The following is a 17576-nucleotide window of genomic DNA, read 5'->3' on the forward strand; positions in this document are numbered from 1 at the left end:
GTAGTTGCTTCACTTACATTTTCACTTTTCCTAATATATTTTTAATTTTTACAACTTTATTTTGTTTTCTATTCTTCTGTTATTGTACTGTCCTTTCTTTTCTTTTGCCACATCACGTAGCTTGTAGGATCTCAGTCCCCAGGCTGGGGGTCAGGCCTGAGCTCCTGTGGTGAGGGTGCCAAGTCCAAACCACTGAACTAACAGAGAATCTCAAACCCCCTGGAATACTAATCAGAGTGAGGACCCATCTAGGTGCCGAGACCTGGCTGTACCAAACTGGCTGCAAACTCCAGTGTCAGAAACGTCACGGCAAACAGCCCTACCCATCAAAGAGGGAGACAACCAAAAGTGTCACAGACGGAGAAGCAAGGTCAAAACCAACAAGACCGCATACCTCAGAGTTCAGAGTAAGGACAGTAAAAATGATACAAAATCTCAGAACAGAATGGAGGCAAGAATTGAGAAAATACAAGAAGTGTTTAAAAAAGACCTCAAGGGACTAAAGAACAAAGAGAGATGAACAATGTAATACCTGAAATGAAAAACACACTAGAAGGAATCAACAGCAGAATAACTGATGCAGAAGAGCAAATAAGTGAGCTAGGAGACAGAATGGTGGAAATAACTACTAAGGACCAGAATAAAGAAATAGGAAGAACAGAGGACACTCTCCGAGAACTCTGGGACAATATTAAATGTATCAATATTCAAATTATAGGGGTCCTACAAGAATCTAAAAAAAAAAGGCTTTAAGGAAATATTTTAAGAGATTATAGTTGAAAATTTCCCTAACATCAGAAAGGAAATAGCTACTTACTTTCAGGCAGTGCAGAGAGTCCCACACAGGATAAACTCTAGGAGAAACACATCAAGACACACTTTAATCAAAGTAACAAAAATTAAATTCAAAGAAAAATATTATAAGCAGCAAGAGAAAAGCAACAAATAATATACAAAGGAATTGCAGTAAGGTTATCAGCTCACTTTTCAGTAGAAACTCAGCAGTCCAGCAAGGAGTGGCAGGATACATTTAAAGTGATGAAAGGGAAAAACCTACAAACAAGATTCATTGATCCTACTAAGATCTGAAAGAGAAATCACAAGGTTTACAGACAAGCAACGTTACTACCTTTTACCACTGCAACAAAATGAGTAAAATACCTAGAACTAAATCCACCTAACGAGGCAAAAGACCTGTACTCAGAAAACTATTAAAAGAGGCCACAAACAGGAGAGATACGCATGCTCCTGGACTGGAAGAATGAGCATTTTGAAAATGACCATATCATCCAAAGCAATCTACAGATTCAATGCAATTCCTACTAAATCAACGACACCAGTTTTCACAGAATTAGAACAAAAGAATCTTAAAATTTGTATGGAAACACAAAAGACACTGAATAACCAAAGCAATCTTGAGAAAGAAAAACAAAGCTGGAGGAACCAGGCTCCCTGACTTCAGATTATACCACAAAGCTACAGTAATCAACAGTATGGTACTGGCACAAAAACAGAAATACGGATGACAGTACAGGTTAGAAAGCCCAGAGATAAACCCACACACCAACGGTCACTTAATCTATGACAAAGAGGGCAAGAATATATAACGAAGAAAAGACAACCTCTTCAATACAGGGAGATGGGAAAACTGGACATCTACATGTAAAAGAATGAAGCTGGAGCACTACCTAACTCCATACACAAAAGTAAGCTCAAAATAGATTAAAGGCCTAAAGGGAAGACTGGACACTACAAAACTTTCAGAAGAACACATAGGAGAAACACTCTTTGACATAAATCACAGCAAGGTCTTTTATGACCCATCTCCTGGAGTAATGAAGATAAAAACAAAAATAAGCAGTGGAATCTAATTAAACTCAAAAGTTTTTGCCCAGAAGAGGGAACCATGACCGTATGAGGAACGGGAGAGAATATTTCCAAACCCAGCAGTGACAAAGGGTTAATCTCCAAAGCACACAAACCGCTCACGCAGCTTAGTGTCAAAGCAACAGAGAGCCCAATCAAAACGTGAGCAGAAGACCTGTATGTGCGTCTCACTGAAGAAGACAGCCAGACGGCCAAGTGGCTCATGAGAAAGATGCTCAGCACGGTCACTGTTAGAGAGACGCACGTCAAAACTATCATGAGGCTAACACCTCACACCAACCACAACGGCCAACGTCAAAAAACCCCGAAAACAACAGATCTGGAGAGGGTGTGCAAAGAAAGGAGCCCTCTTGGAGTGTTGTGGGGAATGTAAACTGATACAGCCACTGCGGAAAACAGTATGAAGTTTTCTTAAAAAACTAAAAACAGAACTATCATATGATCCAGCAATCCTACTACTGGGCATATACCCTGAGAAAACCGTAATTCAAGAAGACACATGGAAACCAATGTTCACTGGAATATTACTCAACCAGAAAAATAAATGAAATTGGGTTATCTGTAGAGATCTGGATGGACCTAGAATCTATCATACAGAGTGAAGTAAGTCAGAAAAAAACCCCAAATATCATACATTAACACATATATGTGGGCCTCTTTGTGACCCCATGAACTACAGCTCGCCAGGCTCCTCTGTCCATGGGATTCTCCAGGCAAGAATCCTGGAGTGGGTAGCCATTCCCTCCTCCAGGGAATCTTCCTGACCCAGGAAAGAACCCAGGTCCCCTGCACTGCAGGCGGTTTCTTTTCTGTCTGAGCCATCAGGGAAGCCCCCCAAGGTTGTACAGATGAACCTGCTGGTGTGAGAGGAACAGAAACACAAGAATGTCGCGGGGCCACAGGTGGCAGGGGGCTGATGGGGGTGGGGTGACCGGGGAGATTCCTGGAATTAACAGCTTTAGAAACCTTTGTGTTGCCATCCGGAGACCTCACCCGGACGAGACAAGACTGCTTCCTAACTGCTCCCGACAGTCTGGAGACCCAGCCATCTTCAGAGAAGGTGGTGGCCCAGACAGGGCAAGCCCCCTCCACACTGCCCCCCAAGTCATCTTACCTCATCCTAACTGTCCCACAGGCCCTCCACACTTTCCTGTCTGGTTTACACTATTTGCCCTGGTATACTGTTGGCTTATTAATATTAGGTAAGGAGGTATTTTTCACATAGATTAATCCATTTTAACATAGTGATAGTAAGTTTCAGAGCTCATTTTACAATGGCTTGTAAAGCACTTTGAACACAGATAAAATTTAGAAGATAGACTGTCAGTTTATTACAAGAATTGGGGTGATGACCTTTATGATCTCAATCTTCTCAACTATGCAGGAAATGCTCTTCCGCTGTACTATAAGATAAAGAAAAGGATACGTGGAGCCCATCTCCTGATAATGCTGCTAGGAGCCTTTTCCTGTCAACTGAACATTAAGTTAAATATGCCTGGCTATGAGTTTCCAGTAAGAAATGTGGTTAACATATAAAGCCTAGAATACCTTTAACACACTCCTACCAAATGTGAACATCAGGAAGACGTATCTATTTGCCTTATACCCACACCTCACAACCACAAGACTCTGCTATGTCAAACAGTGAAACCATTTCAGAGGTGTTTAAGTACCGATAGGAGGTTTCATCTTGCCATGAAGGTAATTATAGGTCCAAAGCAATGGACATCTTCATTTCAGGTAAACTGTGATTTGTTCCATCAGAACAGTATTCTCAAAATTGTAAAAGCAAACAGAGATTCCAAGCACACACTGTTACTATAAAAACAAAGTGTTAGTCGTTCAGTCGCGTCCGACTCTTTGTGACCCCATCAACTGTAGCCCACCAGACTCCTCTCCGTGGGACTTTCCTGGCAAGGGTACTGGAGTGGGCTGCCATTTTCTCCTCCAGAGGATCTTCCTGATCTGGGGATCTCCTGAACCCGATCTCCTGCATTTGCAGGCAGATTCTTTACCACCGAGCCACGTGGGTACATGCATGCTAAGTCGCTTCAGTCATGTCAACTATGTTATACCATGGACCATAGCCGCCAGGCTCCTCTGTCCATGGGATTTCCCAGGCAAGAATACTGGAGCGGGTTGCCATTCCCTCCTCCAGGGATCTTCCAGACTCAGGGATTGAACCTGAACCTCTCATGCCACCTGGGGAGCCCTTACAGAAGCAAAAACATATGCCCCCAAATTTTTTCAGGTACTCTTCACGACTCTGAATATTAGTCCAAGGCCTGCAGTAATTCAGGAAGCATTTCTACAAGAATAACTGAAATTTTGGTAAGAACAGTTGTGACATAACTTGCCCTATTTCCCTTCCCAGATTCCTAGCAATGTGTTAAATTTGAAAATCACTAGCTCACCATTACAGTGAAAACCAGCGGCCTGGCAGCCACAGAAGAAGGCAGGATGGGGCTGCACATCCTTCACAGCCCCGTTCCCAGAGAACCATCCTCACCCGACCTGCCCAGTGCTTCCCTCTGAGACCTCACTTGCAACAACGTCTTTATTTACTGGTTGTGCTGGATTTCCAGCTGCACTGAGTGGGGGCTACTCTTCGCTGTGGGGTATGGGCCTCCCACTGCGGCAGCGCCCCTCACCCTCCCCACCCCAAGAAATACTGAAGTCTTTGAAACGGAAACGAAGAGACACTGGGCACTAACACAAATACACACGAAGAAGTCCATTAAGAGTAACTACATAGGCAAATACAAAAGATACTATAAATGCATTTTTAAAAATTCTAAGTCTTTTTTTCTCTATCCTGATTTAAAAGACAACTGCATAAAGCAATAATTATAAATGTACCTCAATGGGCACACATAATTATACAGAGATGTGTAATTATATATATATTATATATTTCCATATAATAACAGCATGAAGGACTAAGGGGAGAATTAGGTATACAGAAGCAAATATTTCATATATTACTGCTATTAAGCTGGAATTAATTTGACAGAGATTTTTATCAGTTAATATGTTAATTGTAACAGAGTGACTTCTAAGAAAATAACAAAAAATAAGAAAAAGAAATGACAACAATGAAAATGTATACAAAATGTGTATTTAATACAAAAGAAAGTGGCATGGAGGAACAAGAAAAAGACATGACATATGAAACACATAGCAAAAGGAGAGACATTTCAGTTCAGTTGCTCAGTCGTGTCTGACTCTTTGCAACCCCATGGACTGCAGCACGCCAGGCCTCCCTGTCCATCACTAACTCCCAGAGTTTACTCAAATTCATCCCCATCGAGTCGCTGATGCCATCCAACCATTTCATCCTCTGTCGTCCCCTTCTCCTCCCGCCTTCAATCTTTCCCAGCATCAGGGTCTTTTCCAGTGAGTCAGCTCTTCGCATCAGGTGGCCAAAATATTGGAGTTTCAGCTTCAGCATCAGTCCTTCCAATGAATATTCAGGACTGTTTTCCTTTAGGATGGACTGGTTGGATCTCTTTGCAGGTCAAGGGACTCTCAAGAGTCTTCTCCAACACCACAGTTAAAAGCATCAGTTCTTCAGGGCTCAGCTTTCTTTATAGTCCAACTCTCAACATCCACACATGACCACTGGAAAAACCATAGCCTTGACTAAATGGACCTTTGTTGGCAAAGTAATGTCTCTGCTTTTTAATATGCTGTCTAGGTTGGTTGTAAATTTTCTTCCAAGGAGCAAGCATCTTCTAATTTCATGGCTGCAGTCACCGTCACAGTGATTCTGGAGCCCAAAAATAACGGATCACTGTTTCTGTTGTTTTGCCATCTATTTGCCATGAAGTGATGGGACTGGATGCCATGATCTTAGTTTTCTGAATGTTGAGTTGTAAGCCAACCTTTTCACTCTCCTCTTTCACTTTGACCAAAAGGTTCTTTATTCTTTTTCACTTTCTGCCATAAGGGTGGTGTCATCTGTATCTCTGAGGTTATTGATATTTCTCCTGGCAATCTTGATTCCAGCTTGTGCTTCATCCAGCCCAGCGTTTCTCATGTTGTACTCTGCATATAAGTTAAATAAGCAGGGTGACCATTTCCAGCCTTGATGTACTCCTTTCCTGGTTTGGAACCAGTCTGTTGTTCCATGTCCAGTTCTAACTGTTGCTTCTTGATCTGAGCACAGATTTCTCAGGAAGCAGGTCAGATGGTCTGGTATTCCATCTGTTTAAGAATTTTCCACAGTTTGTTGTGATTCACACAGTCAAAAGCTTTGGTGTAGTCAATAAAGCAGAAGTAGATGTTTTTCTGAACTCTCTTGCTTTTTCGATGATCCAACAGATGTTGGCAATCTGATTTCTGGTTCCTCTGCCTTTTCTAAATCCAGTTTGAACACGTGGAAGTTCACAGTTCACGTACTGTTGAAGCCTGGCTTGGAGAATTTTGAGCGTTACTTTGATAGTGTGTGAGATGAGTGCAATTGTGCAGTAGTTCACTGTATCAGTAAAACTAAATATAAATAGGTTAAACACTCAAAACAAAAAGCAGAATGGCAAAATGGGTTAAAAAAATGATTCAACTATATGGTTTCTACTAGATACACTGTTTTTTTAAACTTTTATTTTGCATTGGGGTCTAGCCAATTAACACTGTTGGGATAGTTTCAGGTATGCAGCAAAAGGACTGAGCCATACATACATAAGTATCCATCGTTACGGAAAACTCCCCTTCCACCCTGGCTGCCACGTGACACTGAGCAGAGTTCTGTGTGCTATACAACAGTCCCTGTCGGTTATCCATTTTAAATATAGCAGTCTGTACATGTCAATCCCAAACTCCCTAACCACCCCTTCCCCTATCCTTCCGCTGACCAAAGGAGATATACTTTAGATTCAAAGACTCAAACAGGATGAGAGAGGAAGGATGGAATGAAAGGTACCATGCAAAAGAGATGGAGTGGTTACACTAATGGCAGATAAGACAGACGTTTAGATGGCGGAGTAGAAGGACCTGCGCTCATCTTCTCCTGCGAGAACTCCAAAATTACAACTTGCTGCTTAACAACCTTTGACAGGAGAATGGTGGATCCCACCACAAAAAGATACCCTGCATCCAAGGGCAATGGAGCAGCCCCTGCAAGATGGCAGGAAGGCGAAATCGCATTTAGAATCGAACGCCATAGCCAGCAGCGACGCTCAGGTAGTCTGTGTGCACCGGGACACAGAGGCTGCACAGACACTGAGCCAGGCCTGCCTCTGAGAGTCTGAGCGTCTCCTGCGGAGGCACGCTTCGGCATAGGCCTGCCTCTGAGAGTCTGAGTGTCTCCTGTGGAGGCACGCATCGGCAGGGGCCTGCCGTGGGGACAGAGGCTCTGGGTACAGCGGACCTGGTCACAGAGCCTGTGGCAAAGCCCTCATGGAAGAGGTCGCCATTAACATGACCACAGAGCCGCCGAGCAGATGACCTGCAAGCTACAGAACAATTATACCAAATAAATTCTAGGACCCACAACAGATTGCCCAACCTGGGGATCCAGCAAGGGACTGAGAACCCCCAGGGAACTTGACTTGGAGGCCAATGTGTTTTGATTACAGAACTTCCACAGGACTGGGGAAGGAGACTCTTGGAGGGCACAAACAAAACCTTGCACACACGAGGACACAGGAGAAAGGAGCAGTGAGCCCCTAAGAGACTTGCCCGTGGGTGTCCAGGAGTCGCTGGCAGAGGCGTGGGTCAGCGGTGGCCTGCTGCGGGGTTGGGGGCACTGAGTCCAGCAGTGCCTCCATGGGACCTTTGGAAGGAGGCTGCCCTTATCTTCATCACCTCCACCATAGTTTGGTCTCAGGTCAAACAACAGGGAGGGAACACAGCCCATCAACAGAAAATTGGATTAAAGATCTACTGAGCACGGCCCTGTCCATCAGAACAAGACCCAGTGTCCCCCTCAGTCAGTCTCTCCCATCAGGAACCTCTCCCATAAGCCTCTTATCCTTCTCCATCAGAGGGCAGACAGAATGAAAACCACCAAAGTGGAAAACTAATCAAACTGATCACATGGACGACAGCATTGTCTAGCTCAGTTAAACTATGAGCCATGCCTTGTAGGGCCACCCAAGACAGATGGGTCATGGTGGAGAGTTCTGACAAAACGTGGTCCACAGAAGGGAATGGTAAACCACTTCAGCATTTTTGCTTTGAGAATCCCATGAACAGTATGAAAAGGCAAAAAGATATGACTCTGAAAAAGAACTCCCCAGCTTGGTAGGTGTCAAATATGCTACTGGAGAAGAGTGGAGAAATAACTCTAGGAACAATGAAGAGGCAGAGCCAAAGCAAACACAATGCCCAGCTGTGGATGTGACTGGTGACGTAAGTAAAGTCTGATGCTGTAAAGAGCAATATTGCTTAGGAACCTGGAATGTTAGGTCCACGAATCAAGGTAAGTTGGAAGTGGTCAAAGAGGAGATGGCAAGAGTGAACATCGACATTTTAGGAATCAGTGAAGTAAAATGGACTGGAATGGGTGAATTTAATTCATGACCATTATATCTACTATTGTGGGCAAGAAACGCTTAGAATACATGGAGTAGTGCTCAAAGTCAACAAAAGAGTCCAAAATGCAGTACCTGGATGCAACTTCAAAAATGACAAAATGATCTCTGTTCGTTTCCAAGGGAAACCATTCAATATCACAGTAATCCAAGTCTATGCCCCGACCAGTAATGATGAAGAAGCTGAAGTTGAACAGTTATATGAAGAACTACAACTAACACCCAAAAAGAGATGTCCTTTTCGTCATAGGGGACTGTAATCCAAAAGTAGGAAATCAAAAGATATCTGGAATAACAGGCAAATTTGACTTTGGAATACAAAATGAAGCAGGGCAAAGGTTAACAGTTTTGCCAAAACAACGCAGTGGTCATAGCAAACACCCTCTTCCAGCAACACAAAAGAAGACTCTACACACGGACATCACCAGATGGTCAACACCGAAATCAGACTTATATATTTTTTGCAGCCAAAGATGAAGAAGCTCTATACAGTCAGCAAAAACAAGACCAGAAGCTGACTGTGGGTCAGATCATGAACTCCTCATTGCCAAATTCAGACTTAAATTGAAGAAAGTAGGGAAATCCACTAGATCATTCAGGTATGACCTAAATCAAATCCCTTGCAATTATACAGTGGAAGTGAGAAATAGATTCAAGGGATTAGATCTGACAGAGTGCCTGAAGAACTATGGATGGAGGTTCATGACACTGTACAGAAGGCAGTGATCAAGACCATCCCCAAGAAAAAGAAATGCAAAAGGGCAAAATGGTTGTCTGAGGAGGCCTTACAAATAGCTGAGAAAAGAAGAGTGAAAGGCAAAGGAGAAAAGGAAAGATATGCCCAACTGAATGCAGAGTTTGAAAGAATAGCAAGGAGAGACAACGGAGCCTTCCTCAGCGATTAATGCAACGAAATAAAGGAAAACAACAGAATGGGAAAGACTAGAGATCTCTCCAAAAAAAATTAGAAATACCAAGGAAACATTTCATGCAAAGATGGGCTATATAAAGGACAGAAATGGTATTTACCTAACAGAAGCAGAAGATATTAAGAAGAGGTGGCAAGAATACACAGAAGAACTGTACAAAAAAGATCATCATGACCTGGATAACCACGATGGGGTGATCACTCACCTAGATATCATTCCAGACATCCTGGAATGCGAAGCCAAGTGGGCCTTAGGAAGCATCACTACAAACAAAGCTAGTGGCAGTGATAGAATTCCAGTTGAGCTATCTCAAATGATAAAAATGATGCTGTTAAAGTGCTGCATTCAATATGCCAGCAAATTTGGAAAACTCAGCAGTAGCCATGGGACTGGAAAAGGTCAGTTTTCTTTCCAATCCCAAAGAAAGGCAGTGCCAAAGAATGCTCAAACTACTGCACAATTGCACTCATTTTACACGCTAGCAAAATAATGCTCAAAATTCTCCAAGCCAGGCTTCAATACGTGAACCATGAACTTCCAAATGTTCCAGCTGGATTTAGAAAAGGCAGAGGAACGAGAGATCAAATTGCCAACATCCTCTGGATCACTGAAAAAGCAAGAGAGTTCCAGAAAAACATCTACTTCTTTATTGTGGATCACAACAAACTGGAAAATTCTTCAAAAGATGGGAATACTAGACCACCTTACTTGCCTCCTAAGAAATCTGCATGCAGATCAAGAAACAACAGTTAGAACCGCCCACGGAACATGACTCGTTCCAAACTAGGAAAGGAGTACATCAAGGCTGTATATGGTCACCCTGCTTATTTAACTTATATGCAGAGTACATCATGCAAAATGCCGGGCTGGATGAAACACAAGCTGGAATCAAGATTGCCAGGAGAAATATCAATAACCTCTGACACACAAATGATACCATTCTTATGGCAGAAAGCGAAGAAGAACTAAGGAGCCTCTTGATGAAAGTGAAAGAGGAGAGTGAAAAAGTTGGCTTAAAACTCAACATTCAGAAAACTAAGACCATGGCATCTGGTCCCACCACTTCATGGCAAATAGGTGGGGAAACAATGGAAAGAGTGACAGACTTTGTTTTGTTGGGCTCCAAAATCAGTGCAGACGGTGACTACAGCCATGAAATTAAAAGACGCTTACTCCTTGGAAGGAAAGTTATGACCTAGACAGCATATTAAAAAGCAGAGACATTACTCTGCCAACCAAGGTCCGTCTAGTCAAGGCTATGGTTTTTCCAATAGTCGTGTATGGATGTGAGTATTGGCGTATAAAGAAAGCTGAGCACCAAAGAATTGATGCTTTTGAACTGTGGTGCTAGAGAAGACTCTTGAGAGTTCCTTGGACTACAAGGAGATCAAGCCAGTCAATCCTAAAGGAAATCAGTCCTGAATATTCATTGGAAGGACTGATGGTGAAGCTCCAAAACTTTTGGCACGTTGTATGAAGACCTGACTCATTTTAAAAGACCCTAATGCTGGGAATGATTGAAGGCAGGAGGAGAAGGGGACAACACATGATGAGATGGTTGGATGACATGACTGACTTGATGGACCTGAGTTTGAGCAAACTCCGGGAGTTGGTGATGGACAGGGAAGCCTCACGTGCTGCAGTCCATGGGGTCGAAAAGAGCTGGACCCAACTGAGTGACTGAACTAAGACAAAAATTGTTACTAAAGATAAAAGAAGAAATTCTATAATGATAAAAGGAGTCATTCATCATGAAAATAAAAGAGTTATAAACATAAATGCACATACCGAGAGGCCCAAAATGTATTAGGCAAAAACTGACATAATAAAAGGGAGAAATATAGACAATTCAAAAACAATATTGGAGATTTCAATATCTGACTTTCAGTTATGGACAGAAAAACTAGCCAAAGATGGAAATAGACCTGACCAACATAAAAACCAACTAGATTTAACAGACAACAGCCCACACAAGAGCAGAAGACACATTTGTCTCCAGTGCACGTGGAACATTCTCCAGGGTATACCACGTGAAACCATAAAAAAGATTTAGCAATTTTTAAAAACTGGAAATGCAAAGTATGTTTTCCAACCATACTGAATAAAACCAGAAAGAAAGCAGTAACATAATATGTGGTCTCAGACTATTGTGCAGGTCACAACTGCATTTTCTCTTATTTTTCACTTCCTTTCATGCTCTTCCCACTCACAACTGACACAGTCCTCATACAGTAGCCCTCTTCTGGGGGTGCTAATAGATTAGAAGGTAATCTACTATAGCTTGGAAACTGAACCACCAAACTGCCAGAACAAGAGAAGACTCAGTATAAGACCACAGGGGTTCTGCTGCGAAGAAGCAGGCAGCACTAGTGCTCAATATCTGAGCATCTAGCTATGTAGAAGCTTGCCTGGTTCTTGGGCAGCTAAGGTTAAGGGGCAGCCTAAAGGAACAAAGCATCCCAATATAACACAAACCAGCTCTATGACAATTAGCATTAAGATATATTATTTCTTCTGTGATGAAAGGAAAAAAAACTCAGGCTTCTGATGTAAGGATGTTCAATATTCCTTTAAAAACCAGTCAGACTAACACAGAAGAACTTCTCTTTCCACATATTCTGCTCTAAACTCTAATCTCCCTGGGTGATATGCCTTTCTAAAAAAAGAATGTCATAGATCTTACCGTCAAGGCTATGGTTTTTCCAGTGGTCATGTATGGATGTTGAGAGTTGGATTATAAAGAAAGCTGAGCGCTGAAGAATTGATGCTTTTGAACTGTGGTGTTGGAGAAGACTCTTGAGAGTCCCTTGGACTGCAAGGAGATCCAACCAGTTCATCCTAAAGGAGATCAGTCCTGGGTGTTCACTGAAAGGACTGATGCTGAAGCTGAAACTCCAATACTTTGGCCACCTGATGCGAAGAGCTGACTCATTAGAAAAGACCCTGATGCTGGGAAAGATTGAGGGCAGGAGGAGAAGGGGACGACAGAGGATGAGATGGTTGGATGGCATCACCGACTCAATGGACATGGGTTTGGGTGGACTCCGGGAGTTGGTGATGGACAGGGAGGCCTGGTGTGCTGCGGTTCATGGGGTCGCAAGGAGTCAGACACGACTGAGCGACTGAACTGAACTGAATAGATCTTACCTTTTCCTGTTTTATATTTGTAAAATCAGCATCACAAGGTTTTACACTTCTAAGTTTTTTTCCACTATTTCATGAACATACATATTTTTATCTCCTTAACTAAAGTCTCTGAGAGAGAAAAAGGCCATTCACCTTTCATCCTTCTTTGGCAATTTCCTACCAACTTCCCTTAACAAACACTTACCAATTAACTCAGACATCGCAACTGATGGTCTTGGTATACTGATGTATCCCCAAACAGTTCAGGATGTGCCAAATAACAACCCCTTTGGGTCTGGAGGGGCCGGGTAGAGCGTTAGGGGTTGGGGTAGCAGGAGCCCTCTGGAGGCAGTTGCCTCAGTACATGTGCCATGATGTAAAAAAGACTGGGAAACATTAGGATACACCACTGGTTAGAAACACTGCTGGAAAAAACTAGACATAGCCTGAATGCCATGAAAAAGGTAATGCTCTTTATGTACCAAACTGAAAATCTTCCAAGACATAAGTGTAGAGTAGCAAGATGCGCACAGTATGTAAAGCATGCTACCATTTGTATAAAAGGGGGAAGATACACAAACTTAACTGCTTATATACAGGACAGAGGAGCCTGGCTTGCTGCAGTCCATGGGGTCGCGGAGTCAGACACGACTTAGGGCCTGAATAACAAGAAACAGTGCACAGCGTGTAACCTGAAAGGCGCACTACGGTGACTGACTTTTGGGGGAACCTGGTGGTTGGAGACAAAGGTGGGAGGGCGTATCTTTGTAAGTCCTTTGCACAGACGAATTTTGAACCACGTGACAGCATTAACTATTAACCAGATCTTTAAGTTGCTAAAAATGGGCTTCCCTTGTGGCTCAGCTGGTAAAGAATCTGCCTGCAATGCAGGAGACCTGGGTTCAATCCCTGGGGTGGGAAGATCCCCTGGAGAAGGGAAAGGCTAGCCACTCCAGTATTCTGGCCTGGAAAATTCCACGGATTGTACAGTCCATGGGGTCACAAAGAGTCGGACACGACTGAGCGACTTTGACTTTGACTTTAAGTTGCTATATCTATCTATTCCTGTTACTAACTTTCACTGGTAATGATTATTTTCTACCCCAAACACATTCATTACTAGTCAAACACTGAGTTAAAATAATACAAGAAAGATGTGGATGTTGGTTACCCAGCTGAGTCCAGTTTGCCAAAACCCACTGAGCTCTGCACTTAGTTATGATCTGTGCACTTTTCCAGAGGCATAACACACACTTCAACAAGAAATGAAGATGAATGGGTTACTTGGCTCAACTTTCGTTTTGTCCCTCCTATTAACAGAGTAGTGTGTGGTATAATACGTCATATATTTGCCTAAATAAATTACTGTTTAAAACTGTTCAATAGCGTTTCTTAAGAAAAGAACGTGAGATAGTGATACTGACCCTATGTGACAAGGGAGAATCAGGCTTGCCAGCGCCTCCTGACTCTTTTCGACCAGCATTAACAGTCTCAAGGCCCACACTGTGCTGCGAGGTCCTCTCAGTGGGAGGTTTTAACAAACCTTGAAGAGCATTACTAAAAACCACTTAATGGTTTACTATATTTAAGTCACATTTTTTCAATATGAAAATCATGTTTTGAAAATGCCAAGGTCATGAAAAACAAAGAAAGAGGCTGTGCAAACATCCCAGATTAAAGCGACATGACAACCAAATGTAATGCCTGACCCCAGGATGGAGGCTGTAATGGAGAAGGAAGAGATGTTACTGGGACTCTACTGAGTCTACAGACATTATGTTTAATTTACTTGAGCTGTACTGTGGTGGTATAAGAGAATTTCTATATTTTCAGTCAAAATACAAATAGTTTAAAGTAGTTTAAAGTAAAGGGCCACAAAGAAAGCTACCCTTAAATGGTGGCTGAGTATGTCTGTGCTTCTGTACTGGAAAGAACAGGGTGCAAGTGGGAACACAAGCAAACAATGGCAAAATGGATAAAGCATCAACAGGCTACTCTGACTGTTGGCTTGCATTGTTTTTTAAATTCTTGTAATGTTCCTGTAAAATTAAAACGATTGCCAAATAAAGTTTTTAAAGTCATATATTAACAATCAGTCACTAATAATAGACAAAACAGGGACTTCTCTGGTGGTACAGTGGTTAAGACTTCATGCTGCAAATGCAGGGGGTCACAAGTTTGATCTATGGTTAGGGAACTAAGATCCCCATGTGCTGCGTAGCATGGCAAAAAAAAAAAAAGTCAAAACAAGTGTAGAAATGAATCTGAATTTTGATTATGACAGCTGCTCCTGAGGAGCCACTTTAATAACATAAGTGTAATCCCAAGGCATTATTTAGGACTTGCAAAAAGGGGAAAAAAAAAATTATACCTTCTGGCTACGTTTATAACAGTACCTTCCAAGATCCAAAGCTTAACATAACTGTCTTTAATGTAAGAGTCCACCTCAATAATTTCTCATAATGTGAGCCTTAACAGAGAAGAAAGTTTAATAAAAGTTCCTCATTCACATGAGGGGATTATGGTGAACACAACAATAAATTCTAATGACTTCTCAGGTTAGAACTGCTTAAAGCCCTACATAAAGGGAAACAGAAAGGAAATCAAAAGTCTAACAAAGTGGTAAATGCCTCAATAGAATTCTTAAAAACGATAGAATTTTAAATTTTTAAAAAATTAAAAAAATTTTAAATTCTTTAAAAATGATAGGCAAAATTAAATTTACAGTAAAAGTATATAAAGTTCCTGTGACCCAAGGAAGGGAAGAATTTCTTAAGACATAAAAAGCACAAACCACACAGGGAAAGAACGATGAATTAGGCTACACTTAAATTCATAACTTGCATATATTAAAAATACCATATTGAAAGTGAAAAGACAAGCTATACTCCAGTAAAAGACTGCTGCTGTGGGTCAGTTGCTCAGTCAGGTCCGACTCTTTGGACCCCACGGACTGTAGCCTGCCAGGCTCCTCTGTCCGTGGGATCGCCCAGATAAGGATACTGGAGCAGGTTGCCATTTCCTCCTCCAGGGGATCTTCCCAACCCAGGGATCGAACTCGAGTCTCCTGCACTGGCAGGTAGATTCCCTACCTCTGAGCCACCGGGGAAGGCCCAGGTAAAAGATATTCTCCCACAAAAGAAGAGTCATCTGGTATAAGCCCTGTGGAGGCCAAGCCATCAGTATCTAGAAAAAACTGTCATCAGGCTTTAGAGAAATGCAGAGGAGTGGGGCCAGCATCCAAGGTGACTCAGGAGCTCCTGGGCAGGGACAAGCAGTGACGGGTCACACAAGCAGTGAAGGGAGCTTCCTCCCCCACCAGGCCCTTTTTTTAATAAGGTCATTTACCAGACGCATCAAGTCTAGCCAGCAGTTCCAAGTATACAGATGGGATGATTCCAGCATCCTCACTTCAGGCCTTACAAAACTTTGGCGATCACATCGTAAAAAGAGAAATAGCCCCTCAAACTGGCTCCCAACCCCTACAACCTCAGGACAATACTTTCTCCCTCTGTCTTGGCATCAGTGTTAGGTCTCAGTTCTTGATAACTCAGCCCACTGAGTGTCAAGTGTCCACCTAGCAGCATATAAGGTTTGACAGTGTGAAAACACTGAGAGGGACATGCTTAACAGGTGGTGTCAGTGGCAAAGAACCCACCAGCCAATGCAGGAGGCATCCCTGGAGGAGGGCACGGCAACCCACTCCAGCACTCTTGCCTGGAGCGCTACAGTCCGTAGGGTCGCACAGAGTTACACACAACGGAAGCAACTTGGCACGCACATGGCACATCTCAAAGGTAGGCCTATCCTCTACATTTCTAGCAAGAAGGCTAGCTCCTCAGAGTTCAGGGGCAGTATAAACCACTCCAAAATATAGAGGGCATTACACATTTTAAACATAATGAAACATGTTAAAGTTAAAACTACTTAATTAAGGATGAGGAAAATGCCAGAATACCATCAGGTGTATTTTGCTTAAAACTCCACGAAATTTCCAAATAGCTTTCCTAGCAGCAAAAATCCGTGAAAACAGAATCCCCCCTTGATCCAGGGAGCAACAGCTGGTGGACGGGGAGGCAGGGGAAGAGACAGAGGTGAGAGGGTTCACTCAGACGGCATTCGATTTAAAAGGCATCTTTTATCACTGCAAACTGCAGGAAGACTACTTCCTGTGTACCTGAAGTGTCCACGTCCCTAAAAGTTCAAACAAAAGAAACAGTATGATCAGGAGACGTTTCAAAAGGAGTCCAGGGAAAAGACAAGCACAGGCAAGAACACCATGTCTTCACTTAAGCACTTTAGAAAATTAACTCTGAAGACAAGCTAACACTTTACATCTGAAGCTGCATTTCTTTTTCGTGGGCAAAGGTCTAGCAATTCCCTCTGTGCCTCACAACTATCAGTAGTTTATCCATCTAAACACAACACAACCTAAATAATTTTTTCCATTCTGACTAATATCACATCCTGCAACTGCAGGCAAGAGGTGAACATCTGCCAATAAACACAGAAAAGTCAAAAGCTAACTCATATTCTCCAGAACTATTAAAAAGAAAACATCTCCAAGTAGGTTTCCTTCAAAAAATTGCACTTATGTATCAATATAACTCATAAACTGCCTATTCTGAAAGGAAAACTATATTGCAAACTTCCAGATCTTAGTAACTGCAGAAAAGTCAAGGTTTAAAACAAATGCAAACCCAAATACTGTCGGTTGTTTTACATCATTACTCATTTTACGAATTCAAAACATGTAAGTCTCTAAACTGTGCGGTCAGCATGACCAGATGAGAGGCATCAGGCCTTTGGAAGAAAAAGGGCAGCCTCACAAATCACATCTGCAGAATCAGAAGTCAGAGTAAATGAATCTTCGGGAAAATCACCGTGACCTGTATTAACCCTTTTCTTTGGGTCCCAAGTGCCACCATTAACTAAAATTTCAGGACCAAAGTACAGAAGGTAAATTTAAAAGCTAAGAGAAAAGGTAATGAGAGAGAACTCAAAAGAACTAAGGTAAAAATATATAACAACTTAGTACCAATTGTTAAGAGTTAAGGAGGACATCATAGTTTCCTATGACTGGTCCAGAACTAATGACAAA

General features: G+C 42.3%; 1 protein-coding gene across 2 annotated transcripts in view; it reads right to left on the reverse strand.

Annotated features, from left to right (window-relative positions):
• Positions 1-17576, reverse strand: part of CHSY1 (chondroitin sulfate synthase 1) — a 93425-nt gene that overhangs the window by 58605 nt on the left and 17244 nt on the right. The gene's annotated exons all lie outside the window — the stretch shown is intronic.

This window comes from Moschus berezovskii, chromosome 21 (genome assembly GCF_049115385.1).
Source record: "Moschus berezovskii isolate FMDL1 chromosome 21, NW_MosBer_1.0, whole genome shotgun sequence".
Classification (NCBI taxonomy): domain Eukaryota; kingdom Metazoa; phylum Chordata; class Mammalia; order Artiodactyla; family Moschidae; genus Moschus; species Moschus berezovskii.